Genomic DNA, 18,916 nt, shown 5'->3' with positions numbered 1-18,916 from the left:
CGCTGATGGCTCGATTGATAATTTCCGACGTATCAGATCACTGCGCTGGATCAATTCCGCGCTCTATCCCCGCGGGTGGACAATGGAAGAAAACGAGCGGAAGATAAGAAGTGCCCGCAGGAACGATGATGAGCGGCTCGATTCCGGCGCAGGAACTCACCGTGTATGCCCAGCATAAGAGACAGGAAGCACAGGAAGTCCATGACAGATTAAAAAGTCACCACTCACCTCCAGCCCTCAGTTTTTACATATTACTTGGAGATTAGACTTGAACTTACCATACCAGAGTGGGTTCTTGACCTGTCGTGGAGGACTTAATGGAACTCATTTTACAGGTAAGAGTAAGCTTATATTTCTAATTGTCCTCCACGACAGGGACCAGGAGATATTCCATAATATTACCCCCCTCTTAGGGCTCGACTACAGCAGAGAGGACTTTGCGACCGAAAGACAGATGTTGATGATTCTTTTCAGTGGCTTCCCTGGGCACATGCTCCTGAAAAACATGAGCAATGGGTGCCATCGGTAACAAAACTATGAAAAAGGCCCACACAATGGAGAGTATGCATTAAGCAACTTACAGTGTCTGCTACTGCTATGTCCTCACTGCCCTGAGAAAAAGAGTGCTCCATGGTCCGTGAGGCAAAAGACTTAGTATACTGCTGCACCACCTGGATTTATAGTGTACAGAAGTATAATCCATCCTCTTGGCATCTTCCTCCTCCCTCATGTAATCAGACTACCCATTTCCGCCATAAAGGATACATGAGATAACATGTGGCATAATGAGATAGACATGGGTATGTACAGTGCCTAGCACACAAATATCTATGCTGTGTTCCTTTTTTTCTTTCTCTGCCTGAAAGTGTTGAACATTAGGTATGTAAGTGGCAGTTCCTGTCAGGACTGGGTCTGACTACAGTGTGACCCTCACTGTTAAGAAATTACAACTATAAAACACTTTCCTAGCAGAAAATGGCTTCTGAGAGCAGGAAAGAGATAAAAAGGGTCCATAGTTCATATGTTTTAACTCTGGCATACTTTAATGAATGTGTCATTGAGCAAAAACAATAAAACTGTGGAATATCTTAAAAAGGCATTTTTAGGAGAAGGATGATACAGTATATACAATTGTTTATTTCATTAGTTTATTTTCACCTCAGGTGTCCTTTAAATCACTTCCGATGAAAGTCTGTACCACCACTACAAATGTTGCCATGCTAGGCCCCACGCACAGAGGGTCCAGTGGCTGCAATACAGGTCCCTGGCAGTGATACCACACGCCAGTGCTCCGGGCGCCACGGATCGCTCCCCCACCAGCCTCCACCGGTCTGCCCGGGATGGTGAGCAAGCATCCACTCTTACCTTGGAATTCCGACAGAGCCCCTACCATGGGACAGGAAAGCACTGCGGGTGGAAGTGGGTGGTAACTTTAATCTGTCATGTGCTTCCTGAACCTTAGATAGGAGGAGCAGTCTCCTGGTCCCTGACGTGGCAGACCAGTAGAATAAAACCTATAGGAGATATAATCAGTGGTCATTAGTGTTGAATACCTCATGAGCCTTGGGATATCTCTGGCCACTTATCCCAAATTACAGAAGGATTTTAAATAAGTAAACTCAGTGCAAGCTTGGTTCACCTCAGAGCATTGTAGCAAGATATGAAAGTTGTGATTAGGCGCAGCCTTCTCTACCTTGCTGTTGTAATTACTGGTTCCCAGTAAATATAATATTACTTCCAGGATTCAAATGACAATTCATTCAGTCTAGTACCCAGTAAATTCCATACCATCCTCCTCCGACAGGAATGGTTTAACTAATTTGTACATGTAGTGACTTCAGATTATGTGAGATTATTGCAGATTAAAGGAGGCTCTAAACTCGGTGATGTATTTTTGCAACATGAATCAATCCTGCTATGGCTGTCACTTGCTGATATTCGGAAACACAGGCATGAAAGACTATACAGTTATACAGTTAGCCACACTAAACACTCAGAGAACTGACATGTGCAATATTATAGAATGTAATACTTATAAAGTGGCCCTTATAACAACAGAAGGTTATTCCTAACGGCTAGTGCTAGATTCATCTCCAGGCTTTGGAAATACAGTAAATTTATTGTCACTTTAATTGCTGAGTGCTTACCTTTAGTACGCAGGTGTGCAAAATACACCAAGAATTAAAAAAATGTGTGTTGTTTATCTTTTGAAATCTTTAAACCTAAGGTGTGTATGCACCATAACGATGCACCAGTAAATTACCCTGGAGGCTTTTTTGGTCTGTGCAGCAAATAATTCAAGAAGACAGAAATGTGGGCTTTGGAAAGTACACATCTGGCCCTACCCACCAGTGTTTGCTGTGTGCAGGATTTTCCAGGAAGGTGATAGAATTTTTATTACTTACGAGTAGGTGGAGGCACCTGCAGAATACAGAAAGAAGGAATAAAGGGATCTATGGTTCTTGCAGACCATACTTCTTGTTCTGCGTGCCATAGATCAGAGTTCCCAAGGCCTTGTTCCCACTATACACACTGCCGTGCACATTTCGGCAGCACGTATAGTGTGCGACACGCAAGAACGGCAGAAGTTCCCATCATATGCGCTGCGCAGCAGTGCAATGCGCTGTCGCATACATTTTTGAGGAATCGCAGCGCTGACCCATTCACTGTAGTGAATGGGATCAGCAGCGCAGCGCATAGCGGCGCAGATGGAGTGTGATCGTACTTGATGCATTCTGATAGCATGCCCATCTGCGCTTGTTGATGTGAACAAGGCCTTACTCTCTCCTTATTGGGCCACTAAGGCCTTGTTTCTACTAGGTGTGACTCACAGCATTTCCCTGCACGCTAATCCAGAAGTGGAATTGTAGCCTATTGAAATTGGCCGTGTCCCTCAGAAGAAGTGCTCCGATTGCACGAAACAGCTGTCAGGCATGTCCCACCTAGCACCGCCGTCTTTATGCCACAGTGGTATGTCTACCTTTTGTTTCACAATTAAACAGTATGTAGAAAGGGAGAATGCACTCCAAATAAAAATCAGTTGATGTGGGTGGACTCGTTTGGCAGCACCCAGGGCTGGATTTGCCATTGGACACTGTAGGCATGTGCTTACAGGCGCCTGATGATGCAAAGACGGCTCACTCCTCTCCCTGAATTCCTCCCTCCTTCCCTGTGCAGAGTCTTGAGTGGAGTGTAAATGAGAGGTTACTCAATCGGGTCTTGGCATTCCACTAATGAGATCTCTCTTCAGTCAGAGGCGCCTCTAGCTAATACTGAGGATACTACTGGCTACCTAATAATAAGGGGAACCAATCGCTACCTATGACCGGAAAGGGAACTTAGGAAGAAGTGACAGCTGGGACAGCCAGCACACTTGTGGTGCAGTTTGGTGGGTGGCTTGTAGGTTCAAGGAGGGCAAAGTCTAGGGTGCCAGAACATCTGTGCCTATAGGCTAATGCAATGTAAATCTGAGCCTGGCAGCACCCCACAAACACACACATCAAAATTTAGTAAACAAAGGTCTGCACCATCATGTCCTAGTAATTTGCTCTTTTATTCAATGGATACAAGCATGACAACAATGTTTTAGGGCAGACTGCCCTTTATCAAGTTGTACCAATGCTCAGAAGACATAACATATCAAAACGCTACAGGTCTGTACCCTTGTGCATTGTCACGTGCATTTCCACCCAAGAACATTTGACTGCCTCTGACTGAGTTCAATATTAAAACTGGGCAGAACTGGGAACAGGAGGAACTCTGATGGCAACAAGGAGCAAATCAAAGTGTTGGACTTAGGGCCCGTTTCCACTAGTGCCGGTGCTCCAATGAAATAACCTACTGTAACGATTGTGGAACTTTCTCCGTGATCAGCGCACAACGTGTGCGCTGACACGGCGGAAATCCTCCACAAGCGTATATTTGCAGGCACCCGGCAAAAGGTGCTACGCACCTGTAGAGGGAAATTCCTGTCGGCAGATGGCGCTGGGGAGTGCAGAGGAACCAATCCTCTGTACCTCCACAAGTGCCAGACAGGAATTGTACGAAGCGCAGAACGCAATCGCAAGAGAGGCGATTGCGAATGAGATTGAGCAAAGGGATAGGTTGTATGTGTGTGCGCCAATCCAGTCGCCACCCCGCGACCGCGCACACACAACAGCAGATACGAAATAGGAACGCGATCGCGAGAGGTGCGATCGCCAGACGTGACACAAGGCAGATCAGAATAGAATACGAGGGTAGCAAAGGCACAGCAAATACAATAAGGAGATACGGAAAATAATAAACGCTAGCTAACCGCGAACACCGCACTCATTCGCAACAGTGCACGCGGTTATGCGCGATCTCCACGTGATAAGCACAATAGAGACAAGCACGCCTAACTAACCATTAACAGACAAACATGAAACAGAGGACGCGAGTGCTTGCTTAACGGTTACCTCACCGAGCCTGCAGCAAGCGTAGCGGACAAGACAGACACACGAAAACAGGGACAAACGAGAGATAGGATCCACAGCACTAGCGAAAAGTGGCCAGCGTGATCCAGGTACAGAGTAGCAGAACAGAAGGATCCCCAGCGCTAGCGAAAAGTAGCTAGCGCGATCCCAGAAGACAGAACAGAAGGATCCCCAGCGCTAGCGAAAAGTAGCTAGCGCGATCCCAGGAGACAGAACAGAAGAGATAGCTGGTAGCAACCGCTGCACCAGCTATACTCCAAGAACAGAGATCAGAACCATTTCCTGTCGACCACCTTTGGGGCAGGACAATGGCAACAGGCAAGACAAGACAGAACAGGCAATACAGATAATACAACCTGACTGGGCTAGAAGGGGAGCCTAAAGCAACCCCCAGGAATTAACTATACTAGATAGCAATGGCTGACACTCCAGCAGTGTCCATCAGGAACAGAGCATGGAAGGGAAATGACCAGCAAAGCCTTCTGGGAAACATAAAGCTCTTATAGTGCCAGTCATCAAAGAAGGCAGGTAGGGGATTTGCATAACGAATGTATGCAAATTCCCCAGCAAGAGAACAGACCAGAAACTTGCAATGGAAAGACAGGTCTCTGTTCCAGAGACCTGCAGCCCACAGACTAGAGGAATGGACAAACAGCTGTCTGCCTGTGCAGCCAGCTGAGCGGATCATCACACCTACATCGTTGAGCTAACCTACACCCCATTGACTTTACTATTCCGTCCCCGTCCTGCCTATGCATTTGTCAATACATGTAGGCAGATTCGACGGGTAGGCTATTTCGTTGGCAGACCGGCAAGTACGCATCAGACCCCCTCTAGCCTTTCCATTCACATATGGGGATACGTATGCATACTGCAAAAAATGCTGCCGTCCGTCTGTCGTTTTCCCAAAAGACAAATTCAGAAGCATACTGATCTTGCATGCTGGGAAACACTACAAATTGCCCCTAGTGGAAACGATCCGTCCGACACTTTGGTCTAAAGGAGCTGCCACTTTATCTGGCCACAGTGCCCCTAGCAATAGAAGAAAAAGACTGGGTCTCTACCTGGATAAATGCAATTGTAACACTATTTTATTGCACCATAGTGACAAAACAACACAACGTTTTGGCCAGCAGGCCTTTATCAAGTGTAACGCTTGATAAAGGCCTGCTGGCCGAAACGTTGCGTTGTTTTGTCACTATGGTGCAATAAAATAGTGCTACAATTGCATTTATCCAGGTAGAGACCCAGTCTTTTTCTTCTATTGCTGTGGACTGTTGCACCCTGAGGGATCTGGATGTGGACTGGTTGACTCCCTGGCATTACATATTATAACAGTTGAGCTTCTAGGACTGCTTCTTTTTTTCACAGTGCCGATAGCAGCAACCATATTTTCTTATGTCGGACTAACTCCTACATTGGAACTATAATGGAAAGAGTCAATGTCTGACGTAGTCCAACATAGGATTGAAAAGTTAAAGTGGACCAAAACCAAACATTTTTTTTAATTCAAAATATTTAGTTGCACCACTACACATACAAAGATAAATAAACACTGCTTCAAGCCTATGAGCATTTCAGTGCATGCTTTTCACCCTTCTCTTTTCATAACTAGGGTTATACAGATGGTAGCCATTACTTCTAAGCTTAGTAGGAGGTTTTAGATCATGGGTGTGTTTGTCATCAGCTACCCTCCCTCACAGGGGCATCATCTATGTGAAATCTCACACAAGCTGAGATCACCTCCCCTGTGACATCATCAGTAGCAGCCTGTGTTTTGTTTTTTGTTTTTATCTCCTCCACCAGTCTGCCGGATTTTGTCCCGGCAATATGAAAGAAAGGGAGGGTTTCCTCCAATAAATGTAAAATATTTTATATTTCTCATCATGCAGCTGAAAAAAGACTACTATTTATTATTATAAGTTAGCAGGGCAGTTTCTAGGCTAAAATGCACCCAGGGGTGTAAAATTTGCGCCCCCCTGCGGAGCCAGCAGTATAGGTTAGCCAGTCTAGTTGCACTCAGTATAGGTAGCCAGCTATAGGTCCCCCCAGTATAGGTAGCCAGGCATAGGTGCCCCAGTATATAGTTGCACTGAGTATAGGTTAGCTAGGTAGGTGCCTCCAGTATAGGTAGCCGGTATAGTTGCCCCCAGTATAGGTTAGATAGGCAGGTTCCCCAGTACAGGTTAGCTAGGTGGGTGCTTCTAATATAGGGAGTCAGAATAGTTGCCCCCAGCATAGGTTAGATAGGTAGGTGCCCCAGTATAGGTTAGTTAGGTAGGTGGTGCCTCCAAAATAGGTAGCCAGTATAGTTGCCACCGGTATAGGCTAGGTAGGTAGGTGCCCCCAATACAGGTTGGATAAGTAGGTGCCCCCTGTATAGGTTAGATAGGTAGCTGCCCCCCAGTATAGGTTATATTAGGGAGGTGCTCCCCAGTATAGGTTAGATTAGGTAGGTGTCCCCAGTATAGGTTAGATTAGGTAGCTGCCCCCCAGTATAGGTTAGATTAGGTAGGTGCCCCCCAGTATAGGTTAGATAGGTAGCTGCCCCCCAGTATAGGTTAGATTAGGTAGCTGTCCCCCAGTATAGGTTAGATTAGGTAGGTGCCCCCCAGTGTGGTTAGATTAGGTAGGTAGGTGCTTCCCAGTATAGGTTAGATAGGTAGCTGCCCCCCAGCATAGTTGGGTACCCGCCCCCCCCATAATGGAGGTGGGAGTCAGCCGCAGGGAGGGCAGCCCGACCTCTCCCTCCCTTCCTCTCCGTGGGCCGCCCTCCATGCTCTCCTCTCCAAGTCTGACTGCAAAGTGAGCGCAGGGAAGCACTGTGTACAGAGGGAAACTCACCTCCCTGCGTTCCAATTGCCGCTCACTCGCCGCTGGTCACCTCCTCTGCCCAGCCGCTGATACACACGCTGCTTCCTGCGGCAATTGGAATGCAGGGAGGTGAGTTGCCCTCTGTACACAGCGGGAGGGAGAGGTCGGGCTGCCCTCCCCGCGGCTGACTCCTCCCTACATTACAGCGCCCCCACTCCTTCAGCGCTCAGGGCGGCCTCACGGCCCTAGAAATGGGCATGTAAGTTAGAAAATAGATTTTATTTCTGAAATCTTGTATTTTTTAATTTGGGTCCACTTTAAAGCGGAATATAACCCTGCATTTCAACTTTGCTCTAAAACATTATTTACAGCATATTATATGCAAAAAGCAATTTTTTTTTACTAGACCAGCATTGGAAGGGTTAAACACAGAGGTTTAAAGTTCCGTGGAGAGATATGCAGAAGTTCAGATTGTTACATTCTATTTAGTTATATGTATCTATTGAGAAATGTTACACACTCTTTGGCTGTCCTCCAACTCCTTCTCAGTCAGAGAGATGAGTCACATTCAACACTTAGATACATTTATGTAAATAAAATGTATCTATGTCAGCTTCGGATGCGTCTGCAGAAATCTCCAGGAACTTTAAAGCACTGTGTAACCCTTCCAATGCTGGTCTAGTAAAAAAAAAATGCTGGTTGCATATAATATACTGTAAATAATGTTTTAGAAGCAAAGTTGAAATGCAGGGTTATATTCTGCTTTAAATGATGTTGGAAGCAGCTTAATAGTTGCTAGATTCACAGCAGAGATGGCCACCTTGGGCAAGTTCCCTCTAGTTCAGGGGTGTCAAACTCAAATATAATGTGGGCCGAAATTGTACACTGGGACCCAGTCGCGGGCCAACCTCAATGTCTACAGGCCAGCTACCTCCCTTATGATTTTCCCAGGGGTCTCATAGGCAAACGCAAGTCGAAACACCAGAATATCTGCAGGCATCCTGCAGCTCACAGCACTGCCCTCTTTCTTTCCCTGCTAGTTGACTTTGGATGGAGCAGCAGCTCTGGGTCTGGGAAACTTAAAGAGTAACTGTCAGGCTGCAAAAGCTAATTTAAACCTCTATTCTCCCGTGTTAAACAGTTTAGAAGGAAGCCAAAAAGGCAATACTGAAGTTAAAAATCTCTCTTACTTTTGATGTGTGCTGAACAGCAAGGCTGTTATTCCCAAGCTCTGTAAGTAGGACGAGAGGCCGCATAACATACTGCAAAGCATTCTGGGGCTACTTCTCCCCACCTTGGGTCCTCCCCTCGGCTGCTAGTGAGAAGTTACAGGCTCAAGTTACAGCAGCTTGTAACGCAGCCCAGCTCACAGCACTGAAAAAAATCACAGGGCAGAGTATACTGCATGAGTCCGCTATTGTTCCTAGCCACATGGCTAATATTCACTGCACAGTAGTGTTGTCGATTCGGATCTTTTTTGTGAGTGGAATCATCAGGAAGCAGGGAGGACATGACGACACAATTGGCTTCATAGGAGACAGACAAACATGGAACCTGCCATGAGCTGTCAGGAGCATCATTCTCTGCATATACTATATAAAAATTCTGTGAAATCCAAACGTGGACAGTGAAATGCATATGTAATGTAAGTACAGCAGCCAATCTTTAGCTACTGATATATGTGTTTTTTTTTTCTCTGAGACCCTATACCTAACAGCTCCTCTTTAACAGAGTCAGGTATGAGCACAGCCCTGTGCCCTACTGTGTGAATGCTTCACTTTCCCCTTCATTACAGATTTCGTCTGTCCTCATTATCTGTATTCAAACTGCTCCTGATCGACCCCATTGTTGGTCGGTCAGGTCAGACGGGAATTTGTGTTATGTGTACCCATCATGATGTCCTACCATATTACTGTACTATATTGTGCGTGGCTGAGGGAGACCTTTGAAGAATCCCCCCCTTGAAAATCCTAGGTTTGCCCCTGGGTCTAATGGCCCCCCTTCAGCTCCTATACAGTTCGCTGGTGTTTAGTGGTCCCCTTCCTCCACTATACAGTTCCCTGGTGTCTAGTGGTCCTCCCTCCTCTATACAGTTCCCTGGTGTCTAGTGGTCCTCCCTCCTCTATACAGTTCCCTGGTTCCAGAGGCCTCTCCCCTCCCCCATAATGTTGTTATTTCACCCCTCTCCCCCATATGGCTTCCCTAGTGTTCTAGGGCTTCACCTCCAATATAGCTTCTCTGTTGGTCTAGAGTGGGCCAAACATAATGCAAATGGGGAAACCCCTTGAGAGCCAAATTTGTGGGCTCCAAGGGTCAGATTTGTCCCGCAGGCCGGAGTTTGACATGTATGCTTTAGTTGGAGGTAGCCTCTGGTAAGAATGTCTCCATATGGGGCACTAGTCTACTTTAGGGGACCCAGCAAGGAGCCTCAAAGGGAACAGTTGTCCACTTACAGTGTAGTTTAATACAACTTATTGGAAACCTAGTTATTCCGAATTTCCAATGGGTGCCAATAACGTTAGCTAAATTTCCCTATGAGGTTTCTTGCTGGGTCCCCCTAAAGTAGACCAGAGCACCATGTGGCATGGAGCTCACACAGGAGCGCTATCCGACTGCAGCTCTTCTTTAACTAGTCATCTTTTGTACAGTTGAAGCCGATTAAGCTATGAGTGTGACATCAGCAGCAGAGCGCATTACACGCTTGGCAGCACATTGGCCAGCCCGCCCCGCTGTCCTATGAGATCGGTGAGAACTCCTGAGTCCTGACAGGCGGATAGCAGAACACCTGGACACAGCAGCAGCGCACAGATTCCCTCCCCTGCTCTCTCTGCACATGGCTGGCCGGGGCTCGGCTCTGACAGGTTGGCCTCCTCCCCTTTAGGGCTGGTTATGCGAGAGAAGGAAGTGTCGCTGGTGAGAGGTGGACTGCCCCAGCCGGTGGAGCAGCACACATACAGCGCTATAGAGGGCACACCGGCCGGAGATGTGCACAGCAGAGCGGGACAGGTGAGCAGCTGGCTCTGTATTCACAAGGGGGACAGCGAGGGCTCTGCCCACCAATCAGGGGAGCGCATTCCGCGGCCAGCAGTGCGGGGCACGTGCCAGGAAAGTTTACACAGTGCGAGCCTATTGTTCAGCAGCTCATCCTACACAGGTCCTAGTGCAGAGACCAGAGGGCTGGATTAGTTATGGTTTATCAATTTCTGCATGGAGTGACAGCTGCTCACTGCTCCTGAACCCTACAGGGTGAGTTTAATTACTTCAATACTCTTTTCTTTGGGGGCTGTACACAGATCCAATTGTGATTGCTCAAGTTTACTAATTCAATGCAATGTATGGCAACCAGAATTTGAATAATACAAACAGAATGTAGGTGGAAAAATTGCCCAGTGATTGACCAATCAAGATTGGATGTGTATAATCTCCCTAAAGCAGAGCAGAAGAAAGAATCCCAAGACCCAGGTGACTAGTAACACCTGATAAAGAGCTATTCCAAATATGTGGGGATGTACACGTTGTTATTATGCTGTAAACCACTAGCAGGTTGTTCAGGGCTGTATAATATGCAGGTCATGCAGAATATGCAGGTCATGCAGAATAAAGCCTACACATGTAAATAGTACCAGCTTTGGCTCAGGAGACTAGACTACAGATCAGCTGTTCTTTCTTTTAATGTGTTTATTTTTTTTTCAGGAAACTGAATTAGCTGGGGCTATACTACAGCTTAGCATGGGGCCAATCCGTTTTGGGAGTGAATAATTTATCATTTGCTACTGAATTTGATTAGCCTAATGCTAAAGTTTTTTTTGTTTCACTTCCACTAATTCTAATTCTCAAAGTGTTAAACTTTATTTGAAGTAAATGTCTGTTTCTGGTATGTAGCTAGCTGAGCAGTGTTATGATTTCAGCAGAAATCTGATCAGCATCAAATGCTTCAGTCAGGTGAATTGGTTGCTACTCAGTTATTTTTTGACAGGGAGTCCTTGGGCACAGTGGGCAGCTATAGGGAGGTCCATGATTCAGGATAGTTCATGTGCCAAAAGAATCTTGAAACTATGCTGTTTTTTTTAATGTATGTTGTGTACTCCAATAGCTCGGAAACAAAATGCTTGCTTTGTGGTCCATTTATGTGCTTGCACTACAGAAAGTCTGAGATTTACATGAGTTTTTAGACATATTTGCTTTACATGTACTTTTTGCTGTAAACAGAGAATGGTGGTCTCTTGGTGTTCTTTAGGTGCAGGAGAATGTACCTGGAAACTGCATCTGTGAGAATGGGCTGTAAAGCATGAATGGTTGTTACCAAGCAGTTACTGCACCGATTAGCTGCCCTTTAACCAGGAATCCTGTTATTTATTTGCTGTATGTTTCACCTAATTGGCAGCACTTTTGACACTGTGGGTGCCAGGAGTTGACATTTAGTGTGTTCGCTGAATGTTACATGGCACATCCAGCGAACAGTTGCTGCCTGTTCTTAAAGGATAACTGAAGCGAGAGGGATATGGAGGCTGCCATATTTTTTTATTAGTAATACCAGTTCCCTGGCTGTCCTGCTGATCCTCTGCCTCTAAGGGCTCGTTCACACTGGGCGCTTTGGTAGCGTTTTGCTGATTGCCAGTGATCAGCAAAAAGCAGTTTTTTCACTGTACAGAAAAATGATTTAGGAGTGATTGGGTTTTGTGATTCTATAACATTAAAAATGCAATCGCTCCAAAATCGCTTCAAAAATGCTGCATGCACCATCAGCAAATCGCTAATTACCAGCGATCGCTACAGTGGGAACACTGCCATTGACTTGCATTAGCAACAGCATTTTGCTGATTGCCAGTGATCAGTAAATCACTAAAAAAAAAATCATCACCCAGTGTGAACTAGCCCTAATACTTTTAGCCTTAGACCAGGCATGGGCAAACTCGGCCCTCCAGCTGTTACCGAACTACAAGTCCCACAATGCATTTGCCTTTATGAGTCATGACCGTGGCTTTCAGGCTCCTGCAATGCATTGTGGGATTTGTTGTTCCTTAACAGCTGGAGGCCCAAGTTTGCCCATGCCTGCCTTAGACCCTGAACAAGCATGCAGCAGATCAGGTGTTTCTGACATTATCAGATCTGACAAGATTAGCTGCATGCGTGTTTCTGGTGTGATTCAGACACTACTGCAGCCAAATAGATCAGCAGGACTGCCAGGCAACTGGTATTGTTCAAAAGAAAAATTAGCAGCCTCTATATCCCTCTCAGTTCAGTAGTCCTTTATGTACATACATGAACAGCACCTGACCCCCCCTCAGCCATTCATGAATGCCTTTCCATTCCAGTGGCTCACAGGCTGTGAGTCTACTCCTTATAGGGAAACTCCATAAGGGCTCGTTCACACCAGGGGCATTTTTGAGATGTTTTTTAAGCGTTGGCAATTTTCAAAATCGCCCTGAAAGTGCTTGTGTAATGATTCTCTATGACAAGGTTCACATCTGAGCGGTTCGTTTCCGATCCGCTCAGATAAGTGGTGCAAGGGCCATTTTTGAGGCACTTCCGCCTTAATGGACGGTAGAGGAAAAAGCAAAACGCTCACAAAATCGCTTTGTGCAGCGGTTGTGTGAGCGTTCTTAAGAATAAATACATTGTATTTATTCTTTTCTGGATCAAAGAGTTCACTTGCTGACTGACGTCAGGAAGTGAAAAACGCACTCGCTCTGCAAAAGCGCTTAACAAAAATATCCAACTCACAGAAATCGGGGAAAAAGTGTCGAAAATCGGACAACGCTAACGGCCACGTGAGTGGAACGCAATGGGAACAAGGCCTTAAAGTGATTGGGTAGAGAGCACCCCCTCGAGCTGCTAGGTTTCAGTAAAACACGCCCACACTATTCGGCCAATCACAATGCTTCGTGCTGTACAAGGTGCTGTGATTGGAGAACTTTTCCCTGTGAGGTTTTCTGCTGGATCCCCTAAACTAGACTAGTGCCCTATCGACTACAGTATATGTTAAAAAAAAAAAAAAAAAAAGTATATACTTTTTTTTTTTTTGGTGCTAGTTACTTTAGGGCACCCAACAGAAAACCTCACAGTGAAATTCCGGTAATGTGATTGAGTGGACAGCACCATCTCGAACTGCTAGGTTACCAGGTTGTAATAATCTATGCCCACATTATTGGGCCAATCACAACACTTCATGCTGTAGAGGGTGCTGTGATTGTACAACTGTTCCCAATGAGGTTTCCTGCTGGTCCCCCTCAACTAGACTAGCGCCCATTTTTTTTCCCCCTAAAAGAACCACGATGGTTTCTGTGTCGGGAATCATCTGAATTCGGGAGAGGGATATCCAGACAGATGCTAGGCCCATACAGTGCATACAAAGGGGTAGAACTAGGCTTAAAATACTGTATACATATACATCTGTCAAGATTACTGTGACTAAGCTGAAGTTCAAAATCTGTAAGAGTTTTTTTCTGAATGATTTACAAAGGCCACAGCTGCCTGCCTGGGCACACTGCTAAGTGATGCTTTATTCTACAACACATAATAAACCATGACGTTTGTTCATTTAAATATACATGCCGGTGTGTGACACATAGCACAGAGCATGTCTGCTGAGGAGTACACAGCAGGCTGCTGTCTGCTGAAGAGTACACAGCAGGCTGCTCTACACTGATTTCTAAGGTGCCTCTACGTCAGGAATGATGCCGTCACATTAATCTCCTCCCTCCCCCTTCAGAGAGCCAAGGTATTAAGATAATATGATAGCTTCAAATTCACGATCAACTGGTGTTGTCAGCTCAGCTGCTGCTTGTCATATTTCCAGCGTTCATCACGGCTTCCAAATAAATAACCTGACTCATGTGGACGGCAGTGTGATCACGGCTTAGTGCTGGTACCTGGCTCCCGCCAACAACACTCCCAGCTTGTTCAATCATTTATTCAAACTTTTTGTTGTTAGAAAGTTAATCTTATTCAATAACAGGCGCAGGAACCGAAAACAGCCAATCGGAAAGAATCAGTTAGGGCTGGATCTCACTAGAGAGTTTTTCTTTTGAGCTTTTAGGGATTGCTTTAAATCGCTAGTGATTTCCCTCAGGGCTCGTTTCCACTATTGCGGTGTGGAATCGCCTGGATTCCACCGCTGATTAAATCGCATGCGGATGCGATTCCCTATGCGTTTTTTGCTGTGAATTCGCATGCGAATTTGCATAGGTGAGGGTATATGCGATTTTAACCATGTCACTGCCTGTGTGAATTTACATCGGTACCTATGCGAATTCGCATGCGAATTCGCGGCAAAAAACACATGGGGAAAATGCATGCGATTTCCCTATTAAATACATTGCATGCGATTCGCATGCATTCCACTCGCAGGCGAATTCTGCGGCTCTTTTGTGCATTTTTTCACCGCTGAAAAAAACGCACCTCAACAACGCTACAGTGGAAACAGGCCCATCCACTTGCATTACATGTGCAAATCCGCATGCGTTGGACGCATGCGGATTCGTGATAGTGGAAACGAGCCCTCAACGTTCTGCCAATGTAAATGGATGGGACAGATTCCTCTAGAGCGATTGCCATTAGGCAAATTGCTTTTGCCGGGCATGCAGCGTTTTGGAAGCATTTCCATTTTAATGTAATGTATAGCGGCAGGGAAACTGCTGCCAAAATCCCTTGTGAAGCACCACCACAAATCGCTAGTGATTGCGATAGGCCTTTGCGCTTTGTAGTGGGTCCCAGGCCTTAGGGGCCTATCACACATGACAGAATAAGGCTGTGTTGCCACTTGAGCAGACAATGGACATTTTTTGTCTGTTTTTCTGCTCATTGCAAAATGGGTCCTATCTTATAATTAGGAGCCATTCACACTTGTCAGTCTGCAATGTATCTGTTGGATCCATTCCGGTAAGCGGGACGCACTTTTGTGCCACCCGCAATAATTCTAGACAGGCGGATGCGTTCCACATATAGTTGTGGTAATACCTCTGCCCTGGGCTACAGTTGGACCACAGCGGGCCATTGGTGAGGACACAACACTGTTTGTAAATTTACTTTTTGGGAAATTTGTGTTCATCCCTCATCTAATGCAAGTCAACTGCATTTTGGCAATGGAATTATCTGCAGAAGTGGCCTACTTGTAGGTTTTTGTTTGTTTTTTTTGCGAATCCCATACAAAAAAAAACAATGGAACTAAATGCAAAATTTGCATGCGAATGTAAAGTTGATTACATATAAATTGCGTGTAAATTAACTTTAATGATATACATGGGAAACTCTGAAGGCAGAACAACAAAAAAAAATTGGATATGAAAATATGCAAAATACAGAATGGCAAGTATAAAAAAAAATGCAGAAAAATGCAGCCAGAAATCACAGTGATACGTGGACCTTAGGGAGGATTTACTATTATCATTGCAAAAAACGGAATGTTTTTCCGAGTTAAAATTTGCTTTTATATGCAAATTTACAGGTGTTTTTTCTTTACCCCTGCTAATGGGAATTTGCATGCCATGTGCGAATTTATACTGCAAGATTTTTCCGGCACATGCAAAAACGTAAATGCATAAAAAATTTTTTTTTTAAGCAGATGTACGATTCTCCATTGACTCATTAGATCTGCGGCAAACGCATTTTCGCAAATTGCATGCAAATTGTAATGTGTGTGTGAACCCAGCCTAAAGCCTGGAACCGACTGAAATCCGCAAACGCAAAACACAACCGCTAGCGTTTTGCATGAGCGGTTTGCAAGCGGATTCATGCGAGTTTTCGGTCGCGTTTTGCAACAGTGTATTTTTTTCCTCAGCGGTTGTGTAGCGTTTTGCGTTTCGCGTTTTTATCCTGATTGGTCCTGTGAATTATTTTTAATTTTGTTACAGTGTGCTGAACCGCAAAACGCTAGCAAAACCGCTCAGTTTAGGTTTTGCTGAGCGTTTCTGCTAGCGTTTCAATACTTTACATTGAAGCGCTAACGCTCCCAAAATGCTGCAGGTCCTGCGTTTGCGTTTCTGGGAAACGCAAACGCTCCTGTGGAAGTTGCACCATCCATTAACATTAGCTGAGCGTTTGGCAAAACGCTAGCGTATCGCAGCGCTGCCAAAATGCTCAAAAAACCGCTCTTGTGGGTTCCAGCCCTTAAAGTGTAAAGTAATGATTTATAGCTTTAGTCAATTTTCGATTTCTGTATGAGGAGTTCTAACTTTTAAAGTGTAGTTTATAGCTTCCACCTCTGCACTACATCCCTCTGAATAAGGCAAAGAGAGCTTATCTCAGAAATAACACAAAAATCAGATCAGTTTGTTTGGCCAAAGTCACTGCCATTTGACCTCTGTGTTCCCTTCAGCCTAGTTCACACTGTGTAATGCGAGCCTTACCTAATGTGCACTGCATGTGTTGCTTCATAGCCTGGTTAATTTGTAAAGTACATGCGTGTTTTTTTCGCATGTGTTATCTGGAAACACAATGCAGACAGCACATTCGGATAATGTACTCTATTGCTATGCAGAGATGTGAACTTTTTCAGTGAGTTGTGTGGAAATTGTGCTGTGTTGCATTATTGTGTAGTGTGAATAAGGCCTTCAAGTGACCTTGCAGTGAGTCCCTGCGTATCTGACAGGTGGTAAGGCTGTATACTATGCATCACTACTTCCTCAGCACCTCGGCTTGCTGTATTGGGCTTTGCTGAGCTCTGTCAGCATGTTCTATCCTATTTTGTGAAGTAAAGGGGAATGAGCAATGGGTGTCTTGCTGCACGCTGCAGTAGAAATTCAATTATGGTCAGATGAGTGTTATCCAGTGTGGCGGATTGCTGAAGAGAAGGCCGCTGATATTTTATGCTTGATTTACATCTGAGATGATTATGAATGATTATTTTGGGTAACAAAAATGTGGAGTGTATGTCGGTTAAACCTGTCATCAGGGCTGTAGAGTCGGAGTCGAGGAGTCTGAGCAATTTTGGTTACTCAAAGTTGCAGTCGGAGGTTTCATAAACATTGGAGTCGGTTGATTTTTGTACCATATCCACAGCCCTGGTATGAATTAGACTAAGGAGTCGGAGCCATTTTGGGTACCTGGAGTCGGCGGTTTCATAAACTAAAGTCAGATGATTTTTGTACCGACTCCACAGACCTGCCTGTCATCCCAGTGCACTGAAGCAGAGGCCAAACTACGACACTAACGGTGTGCTGGGAAGAGATGTGCTAAGTAGTGGGAGGAAGTGTGGCTGGACTTCCAAACCAGGAAGTAAATATGCAGCCTCCCCACTAGTTTCCTGTCATGTGATCTACAGGATCACTTTAAAGAGCAATTTCAGAGCATAAAAAAAGTTGATTTCATTCTGAGTCTTCTTGAAAAGGAGGCTAGAGAGTTTGGGGGATTGAGAAGATGCTAATAATTCTGAGTTTATGCAGCTTTTTTGTATGTTTATGCAGCTTGGACATAGACCAATTAGACGCAGCATGTTTGGCTGATCAATCGCTTGAGTGTAAATGCATTCTGTCTTTGCAGGAATAATTCTCTGAGGAGAATGGATCATCACTGTGTAGTTGAACAATAGTGTGTTAGCTGGTGATAGAACAACATAGTTCTTGTAGCTCTTGAGACCGCTGGCTGTGTGATATACAGTCATGTCAGAGGTGTGGGAATCCCTTGTGTGCCATCATCTATGCCATAAATATGTTAAACAACCATTATTAGATTTTTCAGTAGCCATTGGTATTACACGACCTACACATGATTGATCAGTGTCTGCACCTGGTTAGCACGTGACCTGTGGAATGAGCATTTCTCTGAAGCTGAATACTCTCCTAACGATGCAGGAAGATGGATCACAGCGACGCCCTCCTGATGACGAGCGTTCCCCAATCCATCTTCCTGCCGACGGGTATACGCAACGGCAAATTATGGGAGCGAATGAGAGTTCAAGCGATCGCGTTACTTTGCACGGGAGTCATCGGGGATCTTAAAGATCTGATCTGCCTTGACTGTCATAATCGGTGCGGCGTCAAACGTCAAGGTAATCGTCTGTACCCGTTGTTAGTTCATCGGAAAAATCATCGTAGGAACTGCGCAGTGGGTATGGGCCTTAAAGGGAACCTAAACTGAGAAGGAGTTGGATTTTTCCTTTTAAAATCATACCAGTTGCCTGACTCTCCTGCTGGTCCTGTGCTTCTAATACTTTCAACCACAGCCCCTGACAAAGCGTGCAGATCAGGTGCTCTGACTGAAGTCAGACTGGATTAGCTGCATGCTTGTTTCAGGTCTGTAATTCAGCCACTACTACAGCCAAAGAGATCAGCAGGACTACCAGGCAACTGGTATTGTTTAAAAGGAAACATCCACATCCCTCTCAGTTTAGGTTCCCTTTAAAGGGGAACTGAAGTAAGAGGTGTAAGGGGGCTGCCATATTTATTTCCTTTTAATCAAAACCAGTTGCCTGGCAGCCCCGCTGGTCTATTTCTCTGCAGTAGTATCTGAATAACATCAAAAACAAGCATGCAGCTAGTCTTGTCAGATCTGACTTTAAAGTCTGAAACACCTGATCTGCTGCATGCTTGTTCAGGGGCTATGGCTAATAGTATTAGAGGCAGAGGATCAGCAGGGCTGCCAGGCAACTGGAATTGCTTAAAAGGAAATAAACATGGCAGCCTCCATATACCTCTCTCTTCAGTTCC

At 45.2% G+C, this 18,916-nt stretch overlaps 1 protein-coding gene across 2 annotated transcripts in view; it reads left to right on the top strand.

Annotated features, from left to right (window-relative positions):
* Positions 1-10,031: 10,031 nt before the first annotated feature.
* Positions 10,032-18,916, top strand: part of MCTP2 (multiple C2 and transmembrane domain containing 2) — a 268,191-nt gene continuing 259,306 nt past the window's right edge. Inside the window, exon 1 of one of the 2 annotated variants that reach the window (XM_068275141.1) lies at positions 10,032-10,277. The gene's annotated coding sequence lies outside the window, so the exon portion shown is untranslated. Of the gene's footprint in view, positions 10,518-18,916 lie in introns of both variants that reach the window. The other variant, XM_068275139.1, reaches the window with a different exon arrangement.

This window comes from Hyperolius riggenbachi, chromosome 3, assembly GCF_040937935.1.
Source record: "Hyperolius riggenbachi isolate aHypRig1 chromosome 3, aHypRig1.pri, whole genome shotgun sequence".
NCBI classification, from domain to species: domain Eukaryota; kingdom Metazoa; phylum Chordata; class Amphibia; order Anura; family Hyperoliidae; genus Hyperolius; species Hyperolius riggenbachi.
This window is presented reverse-complemented; position numbering and strand designations above follow the sequence as displayed.